Source organism: Dromiciops gliroides, chromosome 3 (assembly GCF_019393635.1).
Source record: "Dromiciops gliroides isolate mDroGli1 chromosome 3, mDroGli1.pri, whole genome shotgun sequence".
NCBI classification, from domain to species: domain Eukaryota; kingdom Metazoa; phylum Chordata; class Mammalia; order Microbiotheria; family Microbiotheriidae; genus Dromiciops; species Dromiciops gliroides.
This window is the reverse complement of record NC_057863.1, coordinates 254,959,060-254,984,829: the sequence shown is the minus strand read 5'-3', so window position 1 is coordinate 254,984,829 and position 25,770 is coordinate 254,959,060.

Genomic DNA, 25,770 nt, shown 5'->3' with positions numbered 1-25,770 from the left:
TAAGTGACCTGCCCAGAGTCACACAGCTAGTAAGTGTCAAGTGTCTGAGGCCAAATTTGAACTCAGGTCCTCCTAAATCCAGGGCCGGTGCTTTATCCACTCAAAGTTGCTCTTAAAACAATATTGCTATTACTGTATACAATGTTCTCTGGGTTCTGCTCATTTCAGTTTTAATTATTTTGTCTTTACATGTTTTTCTAAAATCGTTGAGTTCATCTTTTCTTTTAGCACATTAGTATTCCATCACAATCCTATACCAAAACTTGTTCAGTCATTCCCTAATTGATGGGCATCCCCTATTTTTCTATTTCTTTGTAACCACAAAGACAGTTGCTAGAAACATTTAGAACATATAGGTTATTTTCCTTTTTCCATAATCATCTTTGGAAGTATACCAACTAGTGGTATCATTGGGTCAAAGGCTATAGGTAGTTTAATAACTCGTTGAGCATAATTCCCAATTGCTCTCCAAAAATGGTTGGATCGGTTCACAATTCCATCAACAGTGAATGTGTATCCCAATTTTCCCACATCTTTTCCAATATTTGTCACTTTCTCCTTCTAACATTTTAGCCTACCTGGTAGGTATAAAATGATACCTCAAGGTTGTTTTAATGTGAATCTTTCTGATCAATAATACTTTAGAACATTTATTCTTATGATTATAAATTGTTTTGATGTTTTCATTAGAAAACTGCTTATTCATGTGGTTTGACCATTTATCAACTGGGGAATGACTAATTTTCTTATAGGTTTGAAAAAGTTTTTTATATATTTGATATGAGACCTTTATCTGATAAATTCCACCCACCCCCAATTTTCTGCTTTCCTTTTTATCTTGGTTACATTTGTTTTATTTGTACAAAAGCTTTTTAAGTTAATGTTATTGAAATTGTCCCTTTTATACCTAACTTTGTCCTCTATCTCTTATTTATACATAAATTGTTCAACTATTCATGAGTCTGATAAAGTAATACTTCCATGTTTAAATTTTCTAGTAAGATCTCTCTTACATCTAGGTCAGGTATCCATTTTTATCATATTTTGGTAAATGGTGTGAGATATTGGTCCATGCTCACTTTCTGCCATACTGATTTCCAATTTTTCCAACAAATTTTACCAAGTAATGAATTCTTATCCCCAAATCTTAAAATTTTCAAATTTATTGAGGATTTTAATTTGTTATTTTTCTAGTTTTAAAAATCATTAGCCTGATCTTTCTCTATTTTATTGATGTAAGCATTTAGAGATATAAATTTTCCTCTAATCACTGCTTTTGCCATATCCCTTAGGTTATGATATATTGTCTCACTGTTGCCATTATTCTTAATGAAATTATTGATTCTCTCTACAATTTGTTTTTTAACCCACTCATTCTATAAGATTAGGCTATTTAATTTCCAATTAGTTTTTAATCTGTTTCTTTGTTTCCTTATTAAATATATTTTTATTGCATGATGATCTGAAAAGGATACTTTTAATATTTCTGCTTTTCTGCTTTTAGCTATAAAATTTTTAGATACTAATATATGGTCAATCATTGTAAAGGTACCATGAACCACTGAGAATAAAAGGTTTATTCCTTTTTATTTCCATTCAGTTCTCTCCATATACATCATTTCTAGCTTTTCCTAAAATTCTATTCACTTCCTTAACTTCTTTCTCATTTCTGAGAGGGGAAACTTAAAGATTAAAGTCCTTTACTATTTCAGCACTACTATCTATCTCCATGTGTAATTCATTTAACTTTTCTTTTAAAAATTTAGATGCTATAATATTTGGTGAATAATAGTTCAGTATTGATATTGCTTCATTGTCTATGGTATGTTTTATCAAAATGTTCTTACCCTTTTAATCTCTTAATTAAATCTACTTTAGCCATAATTTTGTCTGAGATCATAATTGCTACCCCTACCTTTTTTGCATCAACTAAAGCATGATAAATTCTACCCCAACCATGCATCTTAATTTTGCGTGTAACTCTACTTTCTTTCTTTCTTTCTTTCTTTCTTTCTTTCTTTCTTTCTTTCTATATTTATTTCTTTCTATATTTCTGTCTTTCTTTCTTTCTTTCTTTCTTTCTTTCTTTCTTTCTTTCTTTCTTTCTTTCTTTCTTTCTTTCTTTCTTTCTTCCTTCCTTCCTTCCTTCCTTCCTTCCTTTCTTTCTTTCTTTCTTTCTTTCTTTCTTTCTTTCTTTCTTTCTTTCTTTCTTTCTTTCTTTTTTTTAAGTGAGGCAATTGGGGTTAAGTGACTTGCCCAGGGTCACACAGCTAGTAAGTGTTAGGTGTCTGAGGCCGGATTTGAACTCAGGTCCTCCTGATTCCAGGGCCGGTGCTCTATCCATTGCACCACCTAGCTGCCCCTCTCTTATTTCTTAATGTGTTTCTTATAAGCAGCATATTGTCAGATTCTGATTTTTAATCTATTTTTCTGTCCATTTCCATTTTATGAGTGAATTTATCCCATTCATAATCAAAGAAATAATTACTATTTATGAATTTCTTTCCATTTTATTTTACTGACTATTTTCCTTCTCAACTTCTCTTTTTCTCTTCTGTTACCTTATCTTCTACCTTTACTGTCTTATTCCTTATTTTACCCACCCCTCTAAAAGTCCCGCTCATATATTTACCTACCCTCCTAATCTTAATCTCTGCACCCATTTAAAAGGCCCTCCTCATCCTGCCCCCCCTCCAGTTTTCTCACTTGTCTAGAAGTTCAGAAGTCTTCCAGACCTCTTCAGATATATGTTTTTTACTCTTCAACCCAGATGAGAGTAAGGTTCTAATATTACCAGCCCTCTACCCATGCCTAATTCAATTCCTCTGTATTAGTTTTTCCTTGCACACTCCATTTTCATGAAATAATTTATCCTTTTAATTCTTTCATATGTAATTTTGTTTAGAATAATCTCATCATACATAACTCAGCGCCAACTTTTCTTTCAAACTGTTAGTAATAACAGTTTTAAGAATAGTATTGCTAATAATAAATAATAATTAATGATATTAATGCCATTTTCATATATTAAAAGTAAACAGTTTGGGGGCAGCTTGGTAGCTTAGTGGATAAAGCACTGGCATTGGATTCATGGAGGACATGAGTTAAAATCTGGCCTCAGACACTTGACAAGTACTAGCTGTGTGACCTTGGACAAGTCACTTAACCCTCATCGCCCCACCAAAAAACAAAACAAAGCAAACAAACAAGAAAACCTTTAGGATCTTTTGAGGCAGCTAGGTGGACACCTGACACTTACTTGCTGTGTGACCCTGGACAAGTCACTTAACCCCAATTGCCTCACACCAAAAAAAAAAAAGTAAATAGTTTGACCTTAACCAGTACCTTACAATTAGTCTTTAATGATTTACTTATATTTCTTCTGGATATTTTATATTAAATTTTCCATTGACTTCTAGTCTTTTTGTTATAAATACTGTCCATTTTTTCCTAATTCAGGATTATACTCACCTTTGCTGGATAAATTATTCTTGGATGTAACCCCAGCTCCTTTGATCTTTGAAATAGAATGTTCTAAGATCTATGGTCTTTTAGTATAGAAGCTGCTATGTCTTGTGAAATCCTAAATGTTTTTCCACAGTGTTTAAATTTTTTTTTCCTTGTTGCTTACATTATTTTTCTCTTTTACCTGGAAATTTTGAAAATTGGCTGTGACATTCTTATAAGACTTTCCCCCCGCCCCTGGTATCTTTTTCAGGTGGTGATTGATGGAGTTTTTTCTATTTCTATTGTACCTTCTTGTTCTAGAACTTTAAGTCAATTTTCTTAATTTTTTGTAATATCATATCCAGATTATTTTTTGGTGGGGCAATGAGAGTTAAGTGACTTGCCCAACGTCACACAGCTAGTAAGTGTCAAGTGTCTGAGGCTGGATTTGAACTCATGGCCTCCTGAATCCAGGGCTGGTGCTTTGTCCACTGTACCACCTAGCTGCCCCAGATTATTATTTTTTTTTTACTGTCAACTTTCAGCAATTCTTATTGCTTATTGTCTTATTGCTTATATTGTCTTATTGCTTATATTGTCTTTGCTTTATCTGTTCTCCAGATCAGTTTTTTTCTTAATGAGATGTTTCAGAATCTCTTCTATTTTTTATATTTATAGTATTTCTTGGTGTCTTATAACATCATTCAATTTCACTTACCCAATTCTAGTTTTCAAGGAATTACTTTCTTCCTTAAGATTTTCTAATTGCTTAACTTTTCAAAATTTTCTTGTATTTCTTTTATTTTTCCCCTAATTTTTGCACATTTGCTTTTATTTGATTTTTTACTTCCCTTTTAACATTCTTCCAATAGTTCTTTTAGGGTTTGTGACCACTTGCCATCACTCTTTAGGGTAGGAGTGGGCTTTTTTTTTAAACCTCACTAGCTTCCTCTGAATATATTTCTATACAATTTCCATGAAAGTACATGTCATAATGACATCAATACCAAATTATCTCATCATGATTACCAGTACTAAAATGAATAGTTGAAAATTAAGAACTATAAAATCAATTATTATAAAATGTCAACTCACTAAGACAGTTCTTTGGTAAGAAAGTTCACATTAAGAAATTACAATTGTATAAAAAGTACCACTGCTGTAATGTAAAAGATCTGCACTCCACTAATAAAAGCCAGGTTCACTTTAGTTAAGTAACCTTTGTGGTATTTTAACTTCAGATATTATCCATGGATTCTGCACATGTTCTCTGAACTGGACATATGCCTACTCTACCACAAATAGCATTTTGTAGTTTCAAAGTCATCATTACATACATATTTTTATTATTCATACTATAAGCCAACCATCCTATAAGTTGGTAATTTCTGGTATGTTTGCTTCAAATGGAATCAGCAATGTCTATTTGCTATAATTTTGCATAAATATTCATAAATTATACATGCTAATTTATTTATGTTTTTGTTTGTTTCATCCTTTAATAACTATACCTCATTTTTAAACACTCTTTTTTTTTTTGAATTCCAAATTCTTACCCTCAGATCCACCCTTCCTCCACAAGGAAAGCAATATATCAATTATACATGTGAAATAATGCCAAAAATTTTCATATTACCCAATTCAAAACAAAAGCAAGAAAAATGAAGAAAGTGAGAGAATTTTATTTCTATTTACATTTAGAGTTAATCAATTTTTTCTCTAGAGGTGGATAGCATTTTTTTTGCTCATGAGACCTTTAGAATTGTCTTAGATAATTTTGTTGATCAAAATAGCTAAGATATTCACAGTTGGTTATCATTATAATATTGCTGTTACTGTGTACACTGTTCTCCTGGCTCTGCTTACTTCACTTTGAATAGGTTCATATAGGTCTTCCCATGTTTTTCTGAAAGCATTCTGCTTGACATTTCTTATAGCACAGCAGTATTCCACAACAATCATATACCACAATTTGTCCAACCATTCCCCAATTGATGGGCATCCCCTCAATTTCCAATTCTTTGCCACCACAAAACAATCTGCTATAAATATTTTTGTACACATAGGTCCTTTTCCTTTATCTTTGATCTCTTTGGGATATAAATCTTATAGTGGTATTTCTAGGTCAAAGTGTCTGCACAGTTTTATAGTCCTTTGAGAAAGTTCCAAATTGTTCTCTGGAATGGTTGGACTAGTTCATAAATCCACTAACAGTTCATTGGTGTACCAATTTTCTGACATCCCCTTCAGTATTTGTTACTTCTGATAAGTATGAGGTTGAATTTCAGAGTTGTTTTAACTTGCATTTCTCTTAATCAATAGTAATTTACAGAATATTTTGATTTGGCTGTAGATAGCTTTGATTTTTTTTTCTGAAAGCTGACTGTTCATATCCTTTGACCCTTTATCAATTGGGGAATGGTGCTTATTTTTAGAAATTTGACTCAGTTCCCTATATATTTGAGAAATGAGCCTTTTTCAGATAATTTTGTTGTAAAAATATCTGGTGTTTCTGTCTATGTATACTCCTTCTAACTGTCCTAATAATGAGAAATATTTTAGGAGTTACAAATATAATTTTCCTATGTAGAAAGGTAAACTGTTTAACTTTATTGAATACCTTATGATTTCTCTTCCATGTTTACCTTTTTATGCTTCTTTTGAGTCTTGTATTTGAAACTCAAATTTTCTATTCAGCTCTGGTCTTTCATCAGGAATGTTTGAAGTTCCTCTGTTTCATTGAATGTCTATTCCTCCTCCCTGCCAAAGGATTAGACTCCTTTAGTAGGTAATCAGTGCATTCTTCCCATTTCTTTTTTGCCTTATAGTTCCAGAATATAAGGGTAGTTTTCATTAATTGTTTCTAGAAAGATATCTAGGCTCCTTTTTTGGACATGGTTTTTAGGTAGTCTAATAATTCTTAAAATATCTATCCTGGGTCTGTTTTTAAGGTCAGTTGTTTTTCCAATGAGATATTTCACACTTTCTTCTTTTTTTCTTCTTTTGATTTTGTTTTATTGTTTCTTGATGTCTCATGGAGTCATTAGCTTTTATTTGCTGAATTCCAATTTTAAAAATATATTCTTCATTGATCTTTTATACCTCCTTTTCCATCTGGCCAATTCTATATTTTAAAGAGTACTTTCAACTTCAGTGAATTTTCCTACCGATTCTGCTTTTTAAGGTGTTCTTCATTTCAGTGAATATTTGTGCATCTTTTTGCATTTGGCCAATTCTAATTTTTAAGACATTTTTCTCTTTATTGGATTTCTGTGTCTTTTTAACCATTTGTTCTATTATGTTTTTTAAGGTGTTGTTTTCTTCATTCTTTTTTTTTTTTTTGGTGCTTCTTTTACCAAGCTATTGGCTCTTTTTTTATGATTTTCTTTCATTACTGTAATTTCTTTTCCCAATTTCCTCTCTACCACTCTTATTTTAAAACTCCTTTTTCAGCTCTTCTAGGAACTCTTTTCATCTTGAGACCAATTTACATTTTTCTTTGAGACTTTTGATGTAGCAACTTTCAGTTGGTTGTATTCTGAGTTTGTCTTTTGATCTTTCCTATCACTAAAGTAATTTTCTATGGTCAGTATCCTTTTTAATCTTGTTACTGTTTACTCATTTTCCAGTCTATTTCTTGACGTTTATAATTTAGAAATTATATTTGTAACTCCTAGGGTGGAAGAAGGATTGTACCATGCTTCAGGTTTTTTATGTAGTTATTTTCGAAGCTAGTTCTGGGGTTCTGTAAACTTTAAGTTCTCCCAAAATGGTATGATCTGAGGAGAGGAATGTTTACTACTCTACTGGCATGTGCTCTGGTCTGTAAGTGATCACAAGCATTATTTTCTTGTCTGGAACTGTGATGAGGGTCCTTGTAGTAAGAAGCTCTGGTGTGATAGTGTTCTTCTTCACCTTGAGACTATAACCCTGGACTGGAATGCAACCCAGATCTGAGTATGGCTAATTCAATAATCCTGCACCCACTACCTGCTAAGGGACCCCTTAATCTCCTTCTGACAAATTATCCAACCCCCTTACTCTCTGTGGGCTGAGAACTTTAGAAGCATTCAATGCTGCTACTAATTCAGTCACTCCCAAGGTATGCTGTTAGTTTCCTGTGGGGTAGTCTGTACTGGTACAGCCTGCATTGTACTGCACTCCACTCTTACTCATGTGTGACATATGTTTCCTGCTGACTTTCTTAGTCATCCTGGGCCAGAAAATTTTCTACCCTCTCTTTTTGTAGGTTCTTCCAGTCCAGAATTTGTTTTGAGGTATTATTTAAATTTGAGGTATGATTTAAAGTTGTTTTTCCCAATTTTTCCTCTACCATGTTTATCTCTTTCTTTAGTCCTCAAAGGAATTCTGGTTTGGCTTGGGTCCAATTAGTATTTTTCCTTTGAGGCTTTGTTTGCAGCCTTTTTCATGTTTTGTATTCTTCTGAGTTTGTGTTTTGGTCTTCTCTGCAACTGTAGTAACTTTTTATAATCAGGTTCTCTCTATTGTTGTCTGCTTATTTCTCCAGACTATTTCTTGACTCTCTGTGTTTTACTTTATTAGAGTTGGGTTCTGTTTACCTGGGGATGGGAAAGCACTGTCAAAGTTTCAGGGTTGGCTTGTTTTTTGTTGATTGTTTGTTTTGTTTTTTTGTACCAGTTTTCAGAGCTGTCTCTGGGACTGTGCAAGATGTTGGTGTTTGCCAGGTCTTGTTATCTGGGTAAGAAGTATGGTCACTGCTGTCCTGGTATGCACTATGTTCTTTACCCAGGTAGGGCTCTTGCTACGCTGTGGCTGAAAGTTCTAGTGTTTTTCTTGGCCCTCAAATTGTGAAAGGTACCCTGCTCTCCTGTAGCCACAAGGCCTAGTGCTTCTTCCCACCCTGGAATTGTGACCTGGGATTGCATAAGGACAATTCAATAAGATCCTGTGACCAGCACCAGCTCAGAGTACCTTGTAATCTCTTTCTGATTAGTTGTCTGACCCCCTTACCATCTCTGTGATAAAAGCTCTTGAAGTTGCTATTGCTTCCAAGGACCACTGCTGATGTTGCCAATTCATGTCCTCCAGGCCTGCACCTACTATGGTGTCACAAACCTCTCCTGCCAATGTCCTAAGTTTTCTTAGTCTGGAAAAATGTTTCACTGAGACTTTTTATTGTGTCTGCTACTCTAGAATTAGATTTGAGGTGTTATTTTAAAGTGGTTGGGAATCTTAGGAAAGTTTGGCTTTCTTGCTGCCTCTACTACATCTTTTTCTGATCTGTATATTTTCAAAAAACAAAAAACCAAGCTTTTGAGAAAAAAAAAAACCTTTCTGAAGATAATACTAGATGAAAGACATCAAAATATTCTCCTTTCTGTGTTCATCTCCTGATATACATATACTGAGACTGATGCTTATTTTTTGTGGCTAAAGTAAAATCAAAATTTATACTTTATATGGTTGAAATTCTTAGATTCCATGGTATGTGATTTGTACTATAATGTGTAAAGTATGTTTTTTTTTTGTTTTGTTTTGTTTTTGATGGGGCAATGAGGGTTAAGTGACTTGCCTAGGGTCACACAGCTAGTAAGTGTCAAGTGTCTGAGGCTGGATTTGAACTCAGGTACTCCTGAATACGGGGCTGGTGCTTTATCCACTGCACCACCTAGCCACCCCCATAAAGTATGTTTTTAAAAAGGTCTCTGAATCACTGGGTGACAGTTTTCTGTCCAAATTACTTTATGTATTGTCTTTCATAGAAAATGTTTTTCAAAAGCTCTGAGACAGAACACTGAGTATGTTGTGTTGTATGTCATGTCAGTGATTTTCTTCCTCTTATGTTCTCAAGTCAATGTGTTGCAGAATAATGAGACATTTGTTCTAAACAGAGATGCTATTTAAGAATATATTTTTAATTTTAACGATTTGTTTGTGATTTATTGTTCCTACATGTCTTCCTCATATTTTTAAAAGATACTTCAAACCTGGTGGGTTTTTTTTTCCCTAAATAGTACCTAGATTTCTGAATGCTTATGCATACTATGACCCTATGACTCAAGAGACTAAATAACATTATGGACTTCTTTGGAAATTGTTCATGAAGTCTGTCTAAAGTATGACTCATAGCCTGGAATAATGGATAAGCACCTGTTAAATACACAATTTGGTTACACAAAATATATTTTAATGATCTTATTATATGTCCAAGAGGCTGCTTTTGTTTTATGAAGAAAATAATGGAAATAATGGATAACTTGAAAAGTCTTAGCCTTACTGATCTATTATGCATTACTAGCCAATGGAAATCATATTTTACTATTTTATTTAGTTTTTTAAACTTTAAATAATTGAGATTTTTGTTGTTTTGTTCCAATATAAGCTATAAAACTAAGACCTCAATAAATTTATACTTAAATGTTTGTAGTACAGGAAAAGTTTCTAGGTAACTTAGATCTGTTTCTGGTTTTCAAAGTGGTTTGGGCAGTTTTAATTTAAATGCCAATTATCTATATTCTCCATATTATTTGAGATTTTTCCATTCTTTCATTCACCTTCTATTGAAACACCAAGTAGTAAAAGGAAAGTTTGCCTCTGTATTATTTTAGTTGTGCTAACTTGGTCACATGATTACATGTATAGGAGAAATTAGAACATATATATGTATATATATTCACACACACATATATATGCATGTACATAGATAGACAGACAGATAAATAGGTAGATATGTATGTATCTTTCCCTAAAATAACTTTGGACCTCAAATAGCATTTTGACACTCTAATGTACTTTTCATGTAATATTCTGCATTATAGTTATTTCTGTGTGCATTATTCCCTATATTAAATTATGTGCTCTAGGAAGTCAATGAACCATGCTTATCTAAACTTAATATCGCCTCCAGCAGTATAAAATTTTGTATATAGTAGACACTTTATAAAGGCTTGTTGTTAAGCAAATCAGAGTTTGAAATCTCAGAGATGATAAAAAAATTAAGGCATGGACAAGAGGAATAGTGGAAATAATTTGGGGATTTATTTTCACTTGATTGGTGGGATTATTCTATAGAAAAGTAAGAATAGGAGCAGGAAGAATGCCATGAAGTTGCCTTTGCAACAAATTCAGATATCTCTATTTACTTGAAGCATATTTATTTTATTATAGTATTTCATGTACTCTGAAAAAGTCAAATAATGTACACCACAAAGATTTCGCCTTTTTAAACCTACTGATCTTTCATTTTAAATGATGTTTTATTCTTTTCCAGTGAAAGAGGGTAAAAAGAGGAAATGAGCATTTATATTTATTTGGTCACTCTCAGTCTGTCAAATCAAGTTATTGTCCTACATTTTTCTTACACATATGACTGTCTTCCCTCTCCCCCCCCCCACTTTTGTAGCTCTTTAGCTCCAGTTCAAAAGTTTTAGGAAAAATATGATCCAGATTAAATAAAGGTTCTTGATTATACCCACTCTTTCAGACTTTAGACCTATCTAATGATTGTTTGGGTTTCCTTATGCGAACTAAAATGAGAATTGTTCATTAAATATTTCTTATGTTTTTTCTTACTGAAGAGAGGAATAAAAAATTCAAATCAGTCTATCTCAGTGGCTCACTATAAGTCGAAAAATTGGTAGCTAGTTTTTCTCTTTCCAATAATAAACTTAGTGTGGTTCTGCCAAGTCATCTAACTTCTTTGTATCGTAGTGGCTTCCTCTGTAAAAGTTACATCTAGAATATCTTGCAGGCAAAAATATTCTTTAAAATTATGAGAATGACCTTGATAAACATGAATAAAAAATGAATAACTTCTAACATTCTCAATCTAGCAGGCATACTGTAATTTGGTTAACAGTTATACCCAACAAAGTGCTGCCCAATTTCTTCAGCTGTATATAGAACACCTCAAACGTAAGGAGTGAAAGTTAGGGAATAAATATTTACTCCTACAGTGCCTACTATGCTAGGCACCGTGCTAACTACTTTAGGGTTAATAGGAGAAAAGTACCGATTTCATAAAAAAACCCAATATATTTATTTGAGATACCATTGTTAGTGAGTGAACTTACATACTCACAGGAAGTTTTAAACTTGATGTCAGGCCCTTGTATTCTAATTGATAATAATAGATAATGTATCTGAGAGTCTATTTTCTTGTTGTCCATATAAATTGAATGTCTAATAGAAAAGATATGCTATATATTACCCACAAAAAAATGTGAAACAAATAGCCCTGGACCTCATAATCAGTACATACTATATATACATGTATATATGCATATATGTGCATATATATGTATATATACATATATACACACACATATATTTATATTCTTACATAACTTTATATTTCTTTCCCTGTCAAGGAAATTATAAATGTACACATGTACACATGCACATTTACATGTATGTGTGTTTATTTTCTAACTGACTAGAATTAAATTCTTGGTTTCTAAGAAGCCTAATTCAGGGGGAAAAGATTTGAGAACCAGGTGCATGTGTTCATATGTGAATGTGAGCATGCATACATTTGTGTGTATGGGGTAGGGGTGTGGTTAATAGGTAAAAAGAGAACAGTAGTTATAGGAAGCCTCAGGGATGAGTCAGATGAGGGTGGGTTAGAAAATATCAGAAGTGAGAAGTCAAAATGTGGGGTTATAATAACTGGAAACTAGCATTAACTTGTAGCTCTTCGTCTTAAGACAATCAGGCCAGGAATGTAGTTTTGCCAGAGGAAAGTGGTAGAAATTAGAACATCAGTCAGAAAGGACTTATTTCACTCATTAGGGAAATACAAAGAAGCTTCTATTTTGGAATGGTAGACATAGGAAGAGAATCAGATTTTCCAAATAGCCAAGCTGACAAAAAAAAACTACCTCTGAGAAAGAACTGAAGTTGAGAGACTAAACAAAGGAATTCTAACTTGAGATATCTTTAAGCCCTCTCTCCCAAGTTGAACTTTGTTACAGCTCTCTGTACTTACAATCACCAATTTATATACACAATTTATGCTTTGTTAAATCTGTATACTTTTATTAAAACAGCTTTGTTTCCTGATTCCTGCTAGAGCTTCTTTAAAGAGGTAAATGGTCTTATTCAAGGCCAGGAGAGTTAAAGAGTTGATGGTGATGAAAGAAAGCCACCTAAGAGTGATATTTTGTCATACCACTATTCTCAAAAATCCTACAAATATAAACACATGAAATAGGTGAAAAGAATGAAAAGAGTACTTACTCTATCATAAAAACAATTTGGTTTCAAATTCTACCTCTGATGTTGCTCCCTTTGTGAGCTTGGGCAAGTAATTTGGCTTCCATGAACTTTAATTTTATCCCCTGTAAAATGAGGAGGTTAGATTAGATGGCTTACAAGGTTCTTTCAACCTTTATGTCTCTGATGTTATGGCCCTATGAACATTAATGAGTTAATAGTATTGAATTGTACTGTACTATTCCTCTGCTGGTGCATTTCTTTCTGTGCTGATACGATTTATAATGGGCCCCAACCTGACCTCTTATTGGCATTCTGAAAATTTTTGATATTTTTTTTCTTACATAGGGGCCACATGTTGTAACTTGGACTTTGGTCTATGGTTCATGAGTTCAAGCTAAAACATGTAGTAAGATCAGTCAATAAGCATTTATTGAGCAGAGAGTACTTTGGGCACTGTTTATAGAACACTGAGCTAGGTATTTGCTTTGTTTGGAAAAGGTCAGTAATTTTAAAAGGTAGTTCTAATCTTTATAAGCTAAAACAACTTCTTATGCTTGCAACAATCCATGGGTGACCATGGGTTTCATCCAGGGCATGAAACTGAGCGTATAAAAGCTGAAGCAAAGCCTGCAGGATTGCATAGATCATGACATTCAGCATAAGTAGTAAGATTGTAATCCAGGGAGGCACTATGGACAAGATGGAGGAAGAAGACATGGAAACTGGGAAATAGGAGGTAGGGAACCTTGGAAATAAAGGTTGATACTGAGTGTGAATTATAGCTAATTCCATTTGTGTGGTAGGAAAGGCAATATGAACTCTGGGATTTAAGTTGGTGGGAGCTGGCGAAGTCCTTTGAGAATGTAGAATGAGAAGAGGGCCCAGGACAAAGGCTTGGAGAATGCCCATAGTTAGTGGGCTTGATATGGATTATGATTGAGCAAAGAAACTAAGAATTAGTCAGTCGGGTAGAAGGAGAACTAGGAGAGAATAATGTCATGAAAAATCAGAAAAGAGAGATAAGATAGAAGAGGGTAACCAGCAGTGTAAAAGTAAGCAGAGAAATCAAGAAAGATAATTTTGATGAGAACCATCAGATTTGTCAATTAAGTGATCATTGGTTATGTGAACAGCAAGGACTAGACATTTTCTCTCAACTCCATATTCTCTTAAAAAAATCCAAAACAGAAATTTTCTGCCAAAGATAAGGCAACTTAAGCTGTCTCTATGGTTTAGGATACCCAGAATAGAAAAAAAAAGGTTAAAACCCCCCTAAAACCCATGAACTGATGCACACTGACCTGAAGTTCATTCAGTACACCTCCCACACTATGGCCAGTGAAGCTTCACTAGTAGGTCCAAGGACACAGGCTTACACAGGCTTACATCAACATACCCTATCCCCCACACTATGGCTTGCCCCACCCCCTTTCCAGTGTTATGGAAATGTTACCTATCATCTCCAGAAATTTTCTCTGAGTATGTCAGTGAGCCAGATGGCCACAGCCCCCCAGGAGCAAAAGCTGGGTGCCACAACCTTGTGTCACCAGCACTGCAAAGCTCGGAACTAAGGAACAGAGGAAACAAAACAGCACACCAGAACAAGACTCTGGAGATTGGGGGTACAGTGATAGAGCACTTTACCAAGCCTTAGGGAAAGAGTGCAGTATCCAGTTGGGGACAGTTCTGATCACCCCAAAATTAGTTGAGACAGAGGCCTAGGTTGTTAAATTGTGAATTGCCCAGGACTGGAGGAGTCTGAGACACTTTGAGATCCACCACTGAGTAAACCACAATCAGAGATGAGGGAGTCAGAAATTGAGCAGTAGTGAAAATAAGGGAGGGAGGGGCGGCTAGGTGGCGCAATAGATAGAGCACCCTGGAGTCAGGAGTACCTGAGTTCAAATCTGGCCTCAGACACTTAACACTTACTAGCTGTGTGACCCTGGGCAAGTCACTTAACCCCAATTGCCTAAAAAAAAAAGAAAAAGAAAATAAGGGAGGGAAAGGCTGAAATTAGTAAAGATTTAAGGAAAAATAAAATTCAAAGACTTTGAGCATAAATAGAAAAAATAATATGAAATATGGCTTCCAGATCAAATAAATAGGTTCAGGCATCTATGAATAAATACTGGGGGAGAAAAAAGGAAAGTTAGCCAACACAGATGAGACAGAAGACTCAGTGGAATTTGAGGAGAATATGGTACCACAACATGCTATTTCTAAGTAGTTCAAAAGAGAAATAAGAATTATGAGAATTAAATTTATGGCCTACATAGCAAAAATAATGGAAGAATAAAAAAACTAGAATCTGAAATGGCAAACCACTAAAGAAACAAAAAGAGAACAATTTATTGGGAATGCAAATTGAAGAGAAGGACAATCTAGAAGAATAGAAGCAAAAACAAAAGCAAAACCCTTTCATTAAAGTATACTCACTATGCAAGCAAAACATAATCTTAATGGCAGGATGGACAGACAATTTAAGGATTATAAGTCTCTCAGAAGAAAACAACAGGACAAAAATCCTTAATATCCTAATGCAGCAAATAATAGATGAGAACTGCCCAGAACATCTGAACATAGAAAATGAAATTCCAATTGAAAAAAAAAAATACAGATCAACTCCAGAAAAACCTCAAGGTTATAAATTCCAATACATGTAGTGGTTAAATTTAATAATTAAATTCAGAAACAAGTTCTACAGAGCCACTGGAGTAAGACCCATAAATACAAAGGAAGGGGCAGTTGAATAATGCAAGGATGTTCTGCACTACCTAGAAATGTAGAGAAGAATGGAATAATGTATGCCTGAAAAAGCAATAGAGCTCATCCCAGGGTGACCTACCCTGAAAATCTGAGCTAAACTATTCACAAAAACGATCAACATTAAATAATAAAGAAGAGTTTAAAATATTTTTAGAAAGAAAACCAGAACTGAAGAAATTGCCTCTCAAACATTCCAAACAACAGAAAAACAAGAGGAGTGAATAAACTCAGGAAGCAAGGACAACAAAAGCAATAGAAAGACCAGTAAGACTTATTTTTAAATGTACACAAGAAGAGGTGTAAAGGAAGAAATCTTGTGGAGGTAACAGTGAAAAAACAGAAAGGGGGTGTGTAATTTAAAATTCTAAATGTGGGTTCTAATCTGTCCCCCCCCCAGTTTGGGGGGTGGGACTGACTAAAATAATTGATAAACAGATTTCCTATAACCTGGCATATCTAGCCTTCCTAATCTCCCCCTTCTGAAATTCTCTGTCACCACACCGATGTCTTGCAGCCAAAAAGGAAGAACCCTCCTCCAGTGTCTCCTTCCTGCTTCATGCTCCCCTCCCAGAAATGGAAGGTTCCTCTAGCTGATTGGCTAGTGTCATTCAAATTTATTAAGTACCCTTAAGTACCAACCAGATGTGTTTACAATCTAGTAAACCAGTCAATTGCTTTTCCCCAACTCAATCAGCCCAGATCAATCTTCAGGTGAACCCCTGAGTTCCATTATCTTGACACAGGGGCATTATGAAGAGAACCTGGTGACAATCTAACTACAGATGAATCAATATGGTTTTGTGGAACTACATTACAACATGGGAGGGTATGAGGGGGATAGGGAAGAATGTGTAATGTATTGGGGTCCAAGCAAGGGCTACAAATGAGGAGGTGACTCTTGTGGTCTCAGAAAGAGAAGAGCCATAAAAAGAGTGAGGAGAAGGGGGAAAAGTTGAAAAAGAAGAGAAGAGAAAGAAAGAAAGCCTTGCTTTGGTGGTGGGAGGGGGGTTCCATTTATGAATGCTCCTATGCTTGGGGATAAATGGTCTGTGAAAAAAGATGAGGACTTTGTACTGGGTGTGCCTGGAGGATTTGCTGCTTTAAAAGTATACCTGTTCTACCTTGGGAAAAGGAGAGTAGGAACACCTAGGTGCAACTGGCATCTGTGGGAGTGGGAGAACATGGACCCATGGAGGAGATTTTAGATCAAATGGGGAAAGAAAGGTAACTAAGAGAGGTTATGAATCAGTAATGGGCATCATAATCAGGGACATGATGGAGATGGGGCATTTCATGGTACAGTAGTATACTCTTTGACAGTTGGGATTAAGACAGAAAAAGGGAGTCTATGGGGCAAACTCTACAAAACAGTAGCATAAAGCACCAAGAGGGGAGAGTCTAGAATGTATACCTTGGTGGCTTTGATTGCTTGAGGATTACAGGGGAGACAGACACTAGATAATAGGGTTTATAAATTAGAGAATTAAGGTCTAGAGCAGACAGAAACAGGATGGATAATGAAGAAAATGAAAGCAATTCTTTCTGCTGTGAGGAAAAGAAACGTTCCCCTTCCCAGTAATTCTCAGGAACTCAGCAGCAATGTGACAAAGGCCCATTTTATTTACTTCTCGAGAGAAAGGGGTACCCTAGTGTGTAACTTGTTAGTGGGTGCCCCCAAAATGAAGGCTCTCAGGCTTTTTATCGCTTAACACAACTGGCCCCTCCCTTCTTCCCTAGTTACCAAGGGTTACAATCTGCATGCCAAAAACTGGCGCCCAAAACCAGCCAATCAGAATGCAGTGTAGCCAATGGGGGAGGCAACACAGGGACAGCCCTTCAAACTCTTCCCCCACATAACCAGCCTAGGGTTTCCCTAATCATATGGTTTTATTCTCTGGGGTTGGGGGTGGGGGTAGGAGAGGCAGACCTTTCCCAGACTAGGAGCATTAGCATTTTGAGTACCCGCTTCTATTCTGATCAATTCCCCAGGTGAACCTGAGTCCATTTCCCAGACCTTAAATCACCCGTAATTGTAGAGTAATTGTAGAGACAGCTCTATTCAACTTTGAGGGGGCTAACCTTTCCTCACAAATCCCTCCACTTTGTTTTTGACCATTGGGCTCCCCTCAATTCTTTTTCCTCCACCCTTTGATCTAAGTTTGTGAATATCAAGGCTCTAATTGTTGAACCATTAGGGGAGGTATTATTTGGGAAAAAGGTATAGCATTGGCTGCCCAGCATGACACACACTCCCACTCTCTGATAACATCATCTTTGTCATTTCAGTAACACATCCCCTCCCCCCAGTGTACATTCAGTTAGCAATTTCATTGTGGATCTCAGATGTCCCATGTAGCTGTCAGGTCTCTGGAACCATTTTCTTTGGGGAAGTCTGGAAGATGTCTTGTCTCCAGGGCACTTCTCTAGTAGATCTACTTATAGTTCCTATTTAAAAGCTCAATAAAACCATAACATGAGTTCCCAACCCATATTGTTTATAGCTTTATACAATTCTATCTTTAACAAGCATTATTAACAACAGGCCAAAGGATTATGTTAACTTGATACCTGCAGGCTACAACTTCTTCAAAAATTCTTACTCAGTTGTTTAAGATATAATCCTCATATAAAACTTAGGTTACAGAATACTTATATAAGAAAATTATCACAAATGAAGTTACATAAAAGTCAACTTCAATTGTAGTACATTTAAACAGTTAATTTTAATACAGTACATGTCAAATAAATTAACCAGGCTTGTATGCTCTACAGACAGATGTTATCTCCATACTACATAATAAAACAAAGAGAATTGACTCTTCCTCAGGTATAACAAAACATTCTATAAGTTACCTTCCTCTACTTTTCTTAAAACAAACTTGAAATATTTCTGATTCAGTTTCAAAATGCATAAGAACATTCCCAAGCCACCTGCAAAGGAGTCCATAAGTTTTATTCATATGCACTTCTTTAATACAAGGCAATTAAGAACAGAATTTTCATCTTTATTTCATCACATTTTGCATCATCTGCCTAATTATCCTCATGCCATTATGAGAAATTAAAGAATCTAATACAACTGGTAACAGATGCCATGGCCAAATTCAACATTATGTTTATCATGACACCTGGGGTGATAATGGGGATTACCATAAAAGAACAAAAGTTGCCAAGCCTTGTGAAAGCCAGTGCAATATGTGGAAGGGGAACTGAGTCAGGCTTAATCAGATGAATGGGATTGAGTTGTCCATGGCATCAGCATATAGGATGGGGGTTGAAGCCAGGGTAGGAGATGGCATAGCCGACCATCCAGTGCTACAGCGGGGAGGGGGAGAGGGGATATTAAACTAAGAGAATCCAACCTCAGCTCTTGCCAGTGGTTGTTCTCTTGGCCTTTCCCAAAGCAGTACAGTACCTAGACTTCGTGTGTCTCTCCCCTTCTGTGACAGCTCAATGCGCGTTCCTGTATGTCCTCTCATGGATAGCTGACACCTTGGATGCTTAGATCTGATAACTCAGAATAAAGGCAATTAATGTCTTAAAATGGTAAATTGCCCTAGTCCCAGTCTAATATGGCTTTAACAACTGAGAATAATGCTGACAGCAAAAAATGTGAATTAAGTTTGTAAACTGAGAATATAACATGGAACAATTTCTAAATATTACCATAAAATAATTATAGTTAGCCAGTTACATAATAACTAGTAACATTAATTAATGCATAATTTCCATCCATCAACAATTTACCAATGAAAACATAGACCCACAGTGAACAGATCATATTTTACAAAATATCTCTTGAGCACAGAAACACGTGAAAGTAATTCTATAGAATATGTTCTCATAAGAACAATTATATAAACCTTTAAATACATTTTCAGAATCACCAACTGAGTTATAACACCTAGAAAACTCCTGGAATTACAAGAGGTTTCTGATTTCTATTTAATAATCTGATGTTCCTTAAGCTTTCTTTTTGCTATTACATAAGTAATGAGTTCTTACAAACTCAGTGAATACCATATTAGAGATTCCTTATTATTATCTGGAATTGGGACAATTTTTCCAGGAAGTGTAACAATGAAAGATTGATTCCCAAGCAACACAGAAATATCAAATGAACTAAAACTAATAGGAAAAGTCCTAAATAAAATATTAACCTGCTATGTCTAGAAACCAAAATATGCTGTAAAAGTGAAGATCTCAGGATTTAAAGTTGAATTCTCAAAAATTTTTTAAATGATTTCTCACAAAAGTTGAAAACCAAACAATTTTTTAATACAATTTCCCCCTCAAATTTCAGAATTTTCATACCAATTTAAAATTTCAACTTATTACCAGTTATAGTTTTTAAATTATCCCTATTATCTTCTATTATCCCTCCTTTGAGGGCAGTGGTGCTGATCAATAATTTAGAGTAAAAACTCTTTCAAAAATCACAGTGCTTCCTAGGGGCTAAATAGAATATTCAAAATGTCAATTCCAACAACTAAATCCTCATAATTCCCTTTAGAGTTTTCAATCAAGAACATATTATGTAACCACAAAACTAACTCTATTCTCTCTTGGAAGTAAGTGAAATAAGTCATTATAATTAAATTCAATTAGACTAGTGATACATCCCTGTCATTTGCTAAGAATATAAATAATACCTTCAAGGAGACATAGAGATGGTTCTCTCAAAAGTTTGGGTACACTCAAGAATAGAACATACAATGTCATTTTACTTTTCCAAGTGCATGTCTCCTCTAGTAAATTAGCCTCAACAGAGAAAAGAGGAAGTTCTGCTACACTTGAAACTCTATCAGTGTGAGGCATTTCATCATCAAATTTGAGTCATCTCAAGGAAAGTAACTTTCAGAGAATGAAATAAAAAATCTTATTTTGCTAGTGACACAGGGAAAACAAATGAACCCAAAGATAAGGTCACATATATACATCTCAAGAAAGATCACATTTATTGGGGCAGCTAGGTGGCACAGTGGATAAAGCATCAGCCCTGGGTTCAGGAGGACCTGAGTTCAAATCCGGCCTCAAACACTTGACACCTACTAGCTGTGTGACCCTGGGTAAGTCATATACCAGTCATTTAACATTAAAGATCATGTAAAAATGCTCAGAATGAGCTGAGGTTGGCAAAGAAAAAGATACTTTTACATATTTGGGGGGAAAGATAACTGACAAAAAAGAAATGAGAGAGTTGTCCTTTTTGGCCAGGACAATGATGCTAGATAATGAAGTAGTGGTGGTGGTGCTGCTCTCCTCTTATTTTAATTCTGTTTTATCTGCTAAAAAAATATTCTTTGGATTGAGAAGGACAGAGCAAAAATAACTGGTAGGGAGTTGAAACTTAAGTTGTCTGGGGAGTTCGTTAGAGAGTATCTATACCATCAGGTATGGAAAGAATTGGCAGAGGTAATTGCTGAACCATTGTCAATGATTTTTTTTGGTGAGGCAATTGGGGTTAAGTGACTTGCCCAGGGTCACACAGCTAGTAAGTGTCAACTGTCTGAGGTCAGATTTGAACTCAGGTACTCCTGACTCCAGGGCCGGTGCTCCATCCACTGTGCCACCTAGTCGCCCTGCACTGTCAATGATTTTTTTTTTTTTTTTTTGCGGGGCAATGGGGGTTAAGTGACTTGCCCAGGGTCAGACAGCTGGTAAGTGTCAAGTGTCTGAGGCCGGATTTGAACTCAGGTACTCCTGAATCCAGGGCTGGTGCTTTATCCACTGCGCCACCTAGCCGCCCCAATGATTTTTGAAAGGTAATGGAAAATAGAAATATCAGAGAAAGGGAGAATGTTTTATTAGAGAGAGAATGAAGTCTGCAAAACATATCTCCATAAATTTGACCTCTACTCTTGGCAAAATTCTTGAATGGAAGATTAACCCATAGAGCTGTTCCATCAATAAATGTCATCACAGACAGACAATGAACTAGATCCAGAATTGAGGATCACCTTTGGGCAACTGTGCAGCATTGTTAATGACTTTAACCTTCTCGCTAAAATAAAAGTCATCTTTTTAACATCAATTTACTTGTGGCGGTGCTGAATGGCCACATGCAATCAAACACCAGAGTCGTTGATACATTAAAGTTACAAGTCACCTCCAGAGCAATGGACAGTTACATGGGGGTTATGAGTGGGCAGAAGAATATTACCAATGAAAAATTATATAGAAGAAGGGGAATAAATAATATGAAATAAACCCATAACCAGAAAAATGAATTAGGGCTTCATATAGCATTCTTCTATTCATTTAATTTACCCTTGAATAAGAATTCAAGAAATATCAGGATTGTAGGGTTATTAATTCAGAGCTGAAAGGGTTTTTTCACAGTCATTGAATCCAACATCTACTTTAACAATGAAGAAACTGAGGTTCAAAGAAGTTAAATGACTTGCTCAGTTACACAGCCAGTAAAACTCTGAGGTGGGATTTGAAACCAGGTCTTCCTGACTCTAAGTTCAGAGTTCTATCAATTATACCATGTTGCCTCTCAAAAGAGACTGAGAGAAAGGCTCTAAAATGTTGGGTAGACCACCTGTGGAGAATTTATGGGAGAACATGAACAAGAGTTACATAGTATAAGAAGCTATGGATAGATTGTGACCTGTACCATTGCACAGAGTATGCACATAAATAGTATGACATCCACTGAAGTATTGCTGTATTATTTTTTATTTATTTATTTATTTTTTTTAGTGAGGCAATTGGGGTTAAGTGACTTGCCCAGAGTCACACAGCTAGTAAGTGTTAAGTGTTTGAGGCCGGATTTGAACTCAGGTCCTCCTGAATCCAGGGCCGGTGCTCTATCCACTGCGCCACCTAGCTGCCCCCGTATTGCTGTATTATTAAAGAAATGAATAAATGAATACCTAGAGAAAGAAGTGATGAACACAATGAAACATGACCATTAAAAATATGTCATGTTGGGGGCAGCTAGGTGATGCAGTGGATAAAACACCGGCCCTGGATTCAGGAGGACCTGAGTTTAAATTTGGACTCAGACACTTGACACTAGCTGTGTGACCCTGGGCAAGTCACTTAACCCTCACTCCCCAGCAATATAGATAGATAAATAAATAGATATAGATATAGATGTCATGTTACTCTTTATTGTAAAATTGGGGATCTTTAAATTAATTATCATTACAAAAGCTGTTCTGTGTAGAGCTAATCAGGTAACAGTTCTCCAAATTGTACTTGGTTTCATCCCAAAGCTGTCAAAATAAGAAAAGATACTTTATTCAAAATAGTTCTCTGATATTAAGGAAACATTAACTTTTCTGTAAGACCTTAGCATTTAAAAAATAAACAGGACAATTTAAAGAGCAATTGTTCAGTCCCTGCCATTTCACACCTTATTTTCTTCAGAATTCTCATATAATTATTGTACAAGTCTAATTATTTAGAGATTTTTACTTTTTTTTTTCAAATGCAATCTTTCTCATTGGAAACTCTCATCTGTCACAGTTTTACCTGTGTACTGTGCTAACAGAATTGAAATTTCATTTTCATTTCCTATAATTGAATGCTGGCAAAAAGGATTATCTTCTGCCTTCCCCATGCTATTAATTATTCTCTCTAGACTATATAGATGGGGGGCAGCTAGGTGGCGCAGTGGATGAAGCACTGGTCCTGGATTCAGGAGTACCTGAGTTCAAGTACAGCCTCAGACACTTGACACTTACTAGCTGTGTGACCCTGGGCAAGTCACTTAACCCCCATGGCCCTGCAAAAAAACCAACCAACCAAACAAACAAACAAAGAATAGACTATATAGATGGTCAAGATCCCATTTTCAGCAAACTTTTTTACTGATACTTTTCTTCTCATGTTTGTATTTTTTCAGTTTTTATTTCTTATTTTTCAGAACTTTTTTCTTGCTTATAAATGCCATGTTTCCCTTTCATTTTAGTCTTATTTCTTCTTTTTACATTCAATTTCTTTGCTCAATGGCACATAATCCATGTAGCAGGAGTAGCCAGCTCAAATTGTCTCAAGAAAGCCAATTGTTACCTTTTCAGCATGATATTTTGGGAATCATGAAATGGGCTTGACTTACCATTCTGTTGCTTGTCTAGACTTAAGAAAATGATGGTTGGGACACTCATGTTGGTGGAATTCTGAACTAATCCAACTATTCTGGAGAGCAATTTGGAACTGTGCTCAAAGGACTATTAAACTGTGCGTACCCTTGACTCAGCAATACCACTAGTAGGTGTGTACCACAAAGAGATCAAACAAAAAAAGGACCCATATGTACAGAAATATAGCAGGTCTTTTTATGGTTGCAAGGAACTGGAAATTGAAAAGGTGCCAAATAATTGAAGAATAGCTGAACAAGTTGTGGTATATATTTGTGATGGAATACTATTGTCCTATAAGAAATGATAATCAGGTTGCTTTCAGAAAGACCTGGGAAGACTAACACGAACTGATGCAAAAGTGGTTGAGCAGAGCCAAGAGAACATTGTACACAGTAACAGCAATATTGTAATGATGATCAACTGTGAATGAGAGCTATTCTCAGCAATACAATGATGCAAGACAATTATGAAGAGCTTATGATGAAAAATACAATTCACCTCCAGAGAAAGAACTGATGGAGTCTGAATGCAGATTGAAGAATTCTTTTTTTTTTAACATTCTTTATTATTCTTGGTTTGTTTTTTAAATATTTTGTTTTCTTTTGCAACACAGCTATTAGGAAAATATGTTTTTCATGACTGCATATGTATAATCTATATGAACTTGCTTCCTTTTTAAGGAAGGGAGAGGAGTGAAAGGGAGGGAGAGAATTTGGAACTCAAATTTTTTTTTTAAAAAAGAATGTTAAAATTTTTTGTTTACATTTGAGAAAAATTAAATAAAAATGATGAAGAAAATGTTAATGATGCAGATTAAACCTGAAATTGTCAAAAGTGCATTTTCCCCTCAGAGAGTCAATTTTTAAATATTTGTCAGCATACTCTTGCTCTTCTGCCTTTATATTCACCTCTGAAGGTGAATATTAATTTTAGACAAGTCGTTTTAGGAAAATTCCACTTGCCTCAGATAGAATCTGAAGTAGAAAAATCAGGCACTGGATTCCAATTTTGTCCCTTGGAAGCTTTGATAGTTCTAGACAGATATCCCACTTCAACACATGGATATTTTCAACCTAACCTCCCTTAATACAAGATCTTTGGGTACAAGTATCCTCAGACCTTTACCCTCAGCTATGAGATAGGAGAGCCTTGATCTGTGTCTGTCCAAGGGAATGGGATGTCCTCAAATAGGCCCAGACCTAGTTCTTCTCTTGGATGAGATCCAATCTATTTTGGTCCAAATTAAAGTATATTCAGAGTAGTCCCATGGATATCTGAGCTGAAATACTGATTCATCTTGCAGTGGCTCCAAGTTTCAAACGAGGCCTCTGAACTGTCCTGAAATCTCTGAGATCTTTGACATTGATGTAGTACCAGACCAGACCCTCCAATGCAAACTAGAACAATCTGACAATTGTGCTGGAATTATCTTAGAGATCATTAGGTTCAAATACTTCATTTTGAGAATGAGTATAGAGGCCCAGTATGGTAAAATGATTTACTTAAGGCAATATAAACAAGAAGTAGGACAGCTAGGATTTGAACCCAGGTCTTCTGATTCTAAATCTAGGGTTATTTCCACTACCCCATACTAGGCATTTAGTTGGTTGTATTCTATACCATGTTGAGTTTTCTCATATGAGAGGGAGGACTTTAATTTTCTTCTATAATGTTTATGGGACAAAGTTTAAAAGTAATTGAGGTTACTTTTTAAAATTATTATATATGTGAATCACATTCACTCTCTCAATTGGCCTATCTTTCCCTTTTACTACCTCTTACAAGAATGTGAATGTGAACATTTAAAATTAAATACTATGGGGGGGCAACTAGGTGGCACAGTCAATAAAGCACCTGCCCTGGATTCAGGAGGACGTGAGCTCAAATCCACCTCCAGACACTTGACACCTACTAGCTGTGTGACCCTGGGCAAGTCACTTAACCCTCATTGCTTTGCAAAAAACCAAAATGAAACAAGAAACAAAAAACTAAATACTATGGTATGGCATGGGTCAAATACTATGAATTTTTTTCTGTGAGAATTTTTTATGCTTCTGGAATAGGTATATAAAGGCATTTTTCTTTTAGCTCTATAACTATAATGTACTCTTTCTTTCCTTCCTTCCTTCTTTCTTTCTTTTTTTTCTCTTAGCAATGAGCATTAAGTGACTTGCCCAGGATCACACAGCTAGACAGTATCAAGTGTCTGAGGCCGGATTTGAACTCAGGTCCTCCTGAATCCAGGGCCAGTGCTTTATCC